Source organism: Armigeres subalbatus, chromosome 2 (genome assembly GCF_024139115.2).
Source record: "Armigeres subalbatus isolate Guangzhou_Male chromosome 2, GZ_Asu_2, whole genome shotgun sequence".
Lineage (NCBI taxonomy): Eukaryota > Metazoa > Arthropoda > Insecta > Diptera > Culicidae > Armigeres > Armigeres subalbatus.
Genome location: NC_085140.1, coordinates 103030235 through 103037464, shown reverse-complemented (window position 1 = coordinate 103037464; position 7230 = coordinate 103030235). Strand labels below are relative to the sequence as shown.

The window sequence follows — 7230 nt, the reverse complement described above, 5'->3', positions numbered from 1 at the left end:
ACACGCACACACTGAAACACGAAAGTGACAGCTAGATGAAGCGGGCGCATTTTATGATCAGCGGCACACGGGGCAACGTGCCGCTGTTGGAACACGTGGTTTTCCAAGGCGCGCATTAATTTATTATTAGCTTTTCTAATGTTTTCACGGCGTCTTTGTCCGAAGAGGCTTAGTTTTAAAAAATCAGTATCTCTAAAACACCCACTACACGAGAATATATATATATATATTCCTCTTCCAAGCAGCTTCATTTTTAAAATGTATCATTAAATTTTGGGTATCATTTGAGATTTCTATGGAGTTTGCACCAAAAATAGTGAAAAATAAATTGTTCTAGATCCCCCGATAGAACATTTTAGTTTACCCACTATATGGAGCATTTTTTTTTTTTTTTTTGAAAAATAATATTTCCCCCTAGAGACCCCGTGTTTTAAATAGGGTGTACCGGTTTTGGCCGCACACACCAAATTCCTGAACAGTATTTCAGCAAAATGATTTGCTGAAGAAAATCAGCAATTATAAAGTTTACTGAGATTCAGCATATTTTACTGATCGATCAGCTTTTTACATCGACTCACTAGTCACTGTCAAACTTAAGAAAAAAACCAATTCAATCCACGTACAGTGAATAAGAGCCTTCTTACACTTTTGAAAGGTACAGGGTACAGCGCATATTACAATTTTTATGCATAAATATGACCTTTAATTGGATAACAAATAACTGAGGTTTTTATGCTCGAAAAAAAGGTAGAATGTTTAGTTGGCAAATTTTGTTCGAATATCAGAGATATCAGCAAGGACAAGATAATATCAAGAACAAGAGAAAACCGAAGACGTCAATGGCCGAAAAGAAGGCCCAGGCGAATGACGGTGGCAAGAAGTCTAGGGTAGGCGCCAATCGCTCCAGTGGTGATGCCCTAGTCATCAAGACGAACGAGGCTAAGTACTCGGACGTCTTGAAGGCGATGAGGAGTGACGTCAAGCTCGGTGAACTCGGCGCCGTACCCAGATGGGCGAGATGATCCTCGAGCTGAAGCGGGGCGTCTCGCAAAAGGGCGCCGCTTACAAGAATTTGGCGGAGGAAGTCCTAAACGAGACGGTCAAGGTGAGTGTGTGGCCCCAAATGGCCGGAGCGAATTGCTATGACAGCAGCTCTCCGTAGGTGCGTGTGCACGCCACGGAGGTCTGACCAGAAGAGGCCGAGTCATGGCTTGCTGCGCACATCGACACGCTGATGGTGATATACTCAAACCCCACATTTCCCTTCTTCTCTCATTAAAAAAAGCAACAAAAAAATCCTCTAGCATAGAACGCAATGTTTTTTTAACGTTATTTACGCGAGACGAAGATGAACATATTGCTTTTGAGAAACCGATGATTTCCTTTGAAAACTGAGCTCCAAAATAAACTTGTATGATCATCGTGGTTTTCAATCGCAGAACAACGAAATGCAAGTCAATAGGTTGTATCATTTAAATGTTAAACTAAATTGGTAATTGATCTCACAAAAACATTTTATATTGTAGCAATAATCTAAATATCTTCTACCATTGACGAATACATAGACCGAAATGTCCGGTACAAAGCCATCAGAAAATCGGGCACCATGTCTTCTTCTTCATTTTGAAGAAAATACCCCTCGTGGGTGACGAATTACATAAATATTTTACGAGCACTGACTTACCCCTATTGACGTTTTGACAGTTTGTCTGTTTGTTTTTCTCCCTCACTTTGCGACGTAGTTTCGGTTCGTTTCGGCAGGAACTGGAAATGCTTTTGCTTTTAATTGTTCGTTACCAAACGTTGGACATGGTTCCAGTGCAAGATAGGATACGGTAAAGCTACTCCGACGACCAGAATTCGGGTTGGTGGTCTTGGCGCATGGACTTCGGTTACTCAGTTGGAGCGTGAGTTCGACCGTTTTGGTGCCATCAAAAAGATCGAATATAACAAAGGGGACACCCAACCCAGGCGTACATTCTGTACGATTCTATTGATGCTGCTACGGCTGCTGTGAAGGAAATGCGTGGATTCCCGTTAGGGGCACTGGATCGTCGTATTCGTATCGATTTTGCTGATAACGGAACAACACCATCGTTCTCAAAGCCCAGTGGAGGAAGGCGGTGAGTATCGTCGCGGCCCCGACTACGAATATCCGGAAGGCGGTGCATCATACGAGGAAAATTCATCGTACGGCTATGGTGGAAGACCGTTCCGCGGCCGTGGTGGTTTCCGTGGCGGTTTTCATCGTGATGGCCCACCGCACCACGGGGACAATGATGAATGGCGTCGATCAGGAGCCGATGGCGAATATGATTCACGCCGTCGTTCTGGATCACGTGAACCAGGAATCGATAGATCTCGCTCCCGCAGTCCGACGCAGTCCGGCTGATTCGGATTCTGATTCGTCTTCTCGTAGGAATGGCATGTTATCGAATGCAAGAACGTTACCAGAAATGGCACGGAAATCTACCACAGTCTGGCAAGGGGCACTGATTTTGAAGAGTTCACTATTCCCCGCCAAGTTGCACCTAACAGACGGAGACAACGCAATAGTGGACAGCCTGATGAAGGACGAGGAAGGTAAACACCACCTTCGTATTACTCAGCGACTACGCCTCGATCAACCCAAGTTGGAAGATGTGCAGAAGCGCATATCGACGTCATCGTCGCACGCAATCTTCCTCGGCCTGCCGCGATCGACATCATCGGTAGCATCTTCGGATGATGCCAGCGTTCAGACGCGTCCACTGCGTAATCTCGTGTCCTACCTGAAGCAGAAAGAAGCGGCCAGCGTTCCTGGTTCCTGAACATTTGCGTCGTCGTCATGCTCATGTTCGTCGTCACGGTCGTGGTCCATACAGCTGTCATAATGATCGTCCTCGTTGTGCTGCATAATGATGTCCTAATTGTGAACATTTGAGTCGTCCAGTCTGTGTTGCCCAATGATGTCCTGGTTCTGAACATTTGCGTCGTCGTCATGCTCATGTTCGTCGTCACGGTCGTGGTCCACACAATTGTCATAATGATCGTTCTCGTTGTGCTGCATAATGATGTCCTAATTGTGAACATGTGAGTCGTCCTGTTTGTGTTGCCCAATGATGTGGTTGTGAACATTGGCGTCGTCGTCATGGTCGTGGTGCATACAGTTGTCATAATGATCGTCCTCGTTGTGCTGCATAATGATGTCCTAATTGTGAACATTTGAGTTGTCCAGTCTGTGTTGCCCAATGATGTCCTGGTTCTGAACATTTGCGTCGTCGTCATGCTCATGTTCGTGGTCACGGTCGTGGTCCATACAGCTGTCATAATGATCGTCCTCGTTGTGCTGCATAATGATGTCCTAATTGTGAACATGTGAGTCGTCCTGTTTGTGTTGCCCAATGATGTGGTTGTGAACATTGGCGTCGTCGTCATGGTCGTGGTGCATACAGTTGACATAATGATCGTCCTCGTTGTGCTGCATAATGATGTCCTAATTGTGAACATTTGAGTCGTCCTGTTTGTGTTGCCCAATGATGTCCTGGTTGTGAACATGTTCGTCGTCACGGTCGTGGTCCATAGAGTCTCCTGTCCGTGTTGTATAATGATGTCTTAATTGTGCACATTTGAGTCGTCGTCATGGTCATCGTTGTTGTTACGGTCGTGGTGCATAGAGTCGTCATAATGATCGTCCTCGTTGTGCTGCAGATTGATGTCCTGATTGTGCACATTTGAGTCGTCATCATGCTGAATTCGCAAAGCCGAACTTACTTACTTACTTATGGATCCTGTACACCTCCGGTGGTGCAAAGGGCCGACTTGAAAGATCTCCATCCTGAGCGATGCCCGGCTATCGCTTTAACCTGTTGCCAGGTTAGATTTCGGTCGACTTCTTTTATTTCTTTATTGAGGCTTCGCCGCCATGAGCCTCTGGGTCTGCCTCTGCTGCGATGTCCCGCTGGGTTCCAGTCTAATGCTTGCTTACAGATTTCGTTTCCGCCCCTACGTAGAGTGTGGCCGACCCAGCCCCACTTCCGATCCCGAATTTCTGTTGTTATTGGCCTCTGGTGACAACGACGATGGAGCTCGTTGTTTGAGATCCAGTTGTGGCCTCAGGCCCGAATTATATACCGCAGGCATCTGTTAATGAACACCTGCAGCCGTTGAGTGTTCTCCACTGATACACACCATGTTTCGCTGGCGTATAACAGCACAGATTTCACGTTAGAGTTGAAAATTCGTATTTTGGTGCGTTCACTTATCTGCCTGTTTTTCCAGATATTTCTTAAACTCGCAAAGGCAGCCCTTGCTTTCTTGATCCGTGCGCCTATGTCGATCTTGGTACCGCCGTCTGACGCCATTTGGCTACCAAGATATTGGAAGCTTTCAACATTCTCCACTGGTTGCCCGGCTACTGTGAAACTGGAAGGAGTCACCGTGTTTACATCCAACGATTTGGTTTTGTTGACGTTGATGACTAAACCTGCCGAGGAGGAGCGATCGGCAAGGTCGTTGAGCTTACTCTGCATATCAGAGCGCCGTTGCGCGAGTAGTGCAACGTCATCCGCCAATTCGAAGTCGTTTAGGTGCTCCATGGTTATAGGCTGCCATAACAGCCCGCGGTTTGGTTCACGGTCAATCGCATCTACCAGAATCTCATCGATTACGATGAGGAACAGTAACGGTGATAGGATACATCCTTGCCTCACACCAGCTACGACCCGGATAGGGTCGGACAGGACCCCATTGTGCAGCACTCTACACGAAAAGGCCTCGTACTGTGCTTCGATGAGGCCGATGATTTTCTCAGGAACTCCCTTGCGTCTCAGGGCGGCCCACATATTCTCGTGATTGAGACGGTCGAAAGCTTTTTCGTAGTCAATGAATACCAAGTAAAGGGACTCTTGGAATTCGTTGACCTGCTCCAAAATGATGCGGAGCGTGACAATATGGTCCACACAGGATCTTCCGGCACGGAATCCGGCTTGCTGCCGCCGGAGAGTCGCATCGATCTTCTCCTGAATCCGGGCTAGGATAATTTTGCACAGAACTTTGAGAACGGTACACAGCAACATAATGCCTCGCCAGTTATCGCATACAGTCAGGTCACCCTTTTTGGGCACCTTCACTAAGATACCTTGCATCCAGTCGACCGGGAAAGTTGCGGTGTCCCAGATATTACGAAATAAACGATGCAGTAGTTGAGCGGATGTCATGGGGTCAGCTTTGAGCATCTCGGCTTTTATGCGGTCGACCCCTGGGGCTTTATTCGATTTCATGCTTTGGATGGCTGTTTGAATCTCTAGCAGTGATGGAGCTTCGGTATTGACACGTGTTATACGTCGGATCCTAGGCAGATCATGCCGAGGTGGTGATGGCCTGGTTGGCAATTGAAAAAGTTGTTCGAAGTGCTCGAACCAGCGTTTCAGCTGGTCAGTTGGGTCGGTCAATAACTGATCATTCGCGTCTTTCACAGGCATCGTTGCATTCATCTTCGCCCCGCTTAAGCGTCGTGAGATATCGTAGAGGAGGCGAATGTCCCCGGTTGCGGCGGCTCTCTCTCCTTCGTCGGCCAGAGAGTCTGCCCACGCTCGCTTGCCCCGTCGACATAAACGTTTTACTTCCTTCTCAAGAGCCGTGTATCGTTGACGGGCTAAGACTTTGGCCCCTCTGGTTTTCGATCGCTCTATCGCGGCTTTGGCTTCTCTTCGCTCCTCTATCTTCCTCCAGGTCTCATCGGTGATCCATTGTTTTCTCTGGGTGCGAACTACCAGATTGTTCTCGCTGGTGGCGATGAAGGCATTCTTGATGGCGGTCCATTGGTCTTCCACGCTGCCACCTTCCGGAATATCTGCAGCACGCGTCTCCAGTTCTTCGACGAAGGACCGTTTCACCGTGGCATCTTCCAGTCGGCGTGTGTTGAATCGTCGTCCAACTCTTTCCTCCTGCCGACGAATCCGCGCAATGCGCAGGCGTATTTCGCCGATGAGGAAGTGATGATCAGACGCGATATCGGCACTACGTTTATTCCGTACATCAAGAAGGCTCCGTTTCCATTTTCGGCTGATGCAGATGTGGTCGATTTGATTTTCTGTAAAGCCGTCACGGGAGACCCACGTGACCTTGTGAACCGGTCGATGAGGGAAGAGCGATCCCCCGATCACCATGTCGTTATTACCACAAAATTCTGCGAACAGCTCTCCGTTTTCGCTCATTTCTCCGAGACCATGGCGTCCCATAATGCGCTCATGGTTCGAGTTGTCGGATCCTATCTTCGCATTGAAGTCGCCCAAACAGATCTTGATATCACCCTTCGGAATTCTATCTACGACGGCATTGAGTTGACTGCAGAAGTTCTCTTTGTCTTGCAGATCGGCAGCATCGGTTGGCGCATAACATTGGATTATAGTAAGGTTTCGGACCCGTGTTCTAAATCTGGCAACGATTATCCTTTCACTTATAGGTTCCCACTGCATAAGCGCAGAGTGTGCCTGAGCGCTTAGTAGGAAGCCAACTCCGCGATGCCGGGGAGCATGTTCACCTCGTAAACCAGAGTATAGCAGAACTTGTCCCGACGGCGTTCTGTGTTCTCCAAAGTTTGGCCAACGGACTTCACTCAGTCCCAGGATCTCAAGCTTCATGCGGCGTGCCTCATTGGCAAGTTGTGCCAATTTACCCTGCTGGGCTAGGGTTAAAACGTTCCATGTTCCTATTCGTGTCCGTTGTTTCGCGCTAAGAGTCGTCGCCGTAAAATCAGTCCGTATTCTTTCATTATCGGATTCTTCAACAAATTGATGTTTCGGGAACAGTAGGTTGTTGGCCCAAGGTTCCCTATCCACCGGGATGGGGCTGCCATCTTAGGTATAGCTTCCGGGGAATAGCATTTCATACTCAGCCGCTGGATGCCAGAACAGACGCTGTTGGAGCCGCACCTCCTTGGTGGACAGACGCTCGATCAGTCGGGTCAAATTTGTTTAAAGTCCCACCCAACACCAGGACTAGGCTAGTGCGCTTTGAGCGGCACACGGTCGCTTTGATAGGGCCTGCTTGGGGACACATGCAGCTTTTTATAGAAGTTCAACAGAGCCCACTGTCGAACCCCACCACATCCTAGGCAGACCCCACAGTACGCACCCTCTCACTCTAGCTGATGTCAGAAGGACAACAGTGCCCAGGCTGCACTACCAGCTAAGTACGCAACCCTTAGCTGGCGGTCAATTGTCATCGGAAGACCCGTGGAAGCGTGAG

The 7230-nt window shown here is 48.3% G+C and overlaps 1 pseudogene; it reads left to right on the top strand.

Moving 5' to 3' along the window:
• The first annotated feature begins 35 nt into the window (after positions 1 to 35).
• On the top strand, positions 36 to 2810 carry LOC134209113 (RNA-binding protein spenito-like; annotated as a pseudogene).
• Positions 2811 to 7230: the final 4420 nt, after the last annotated feature.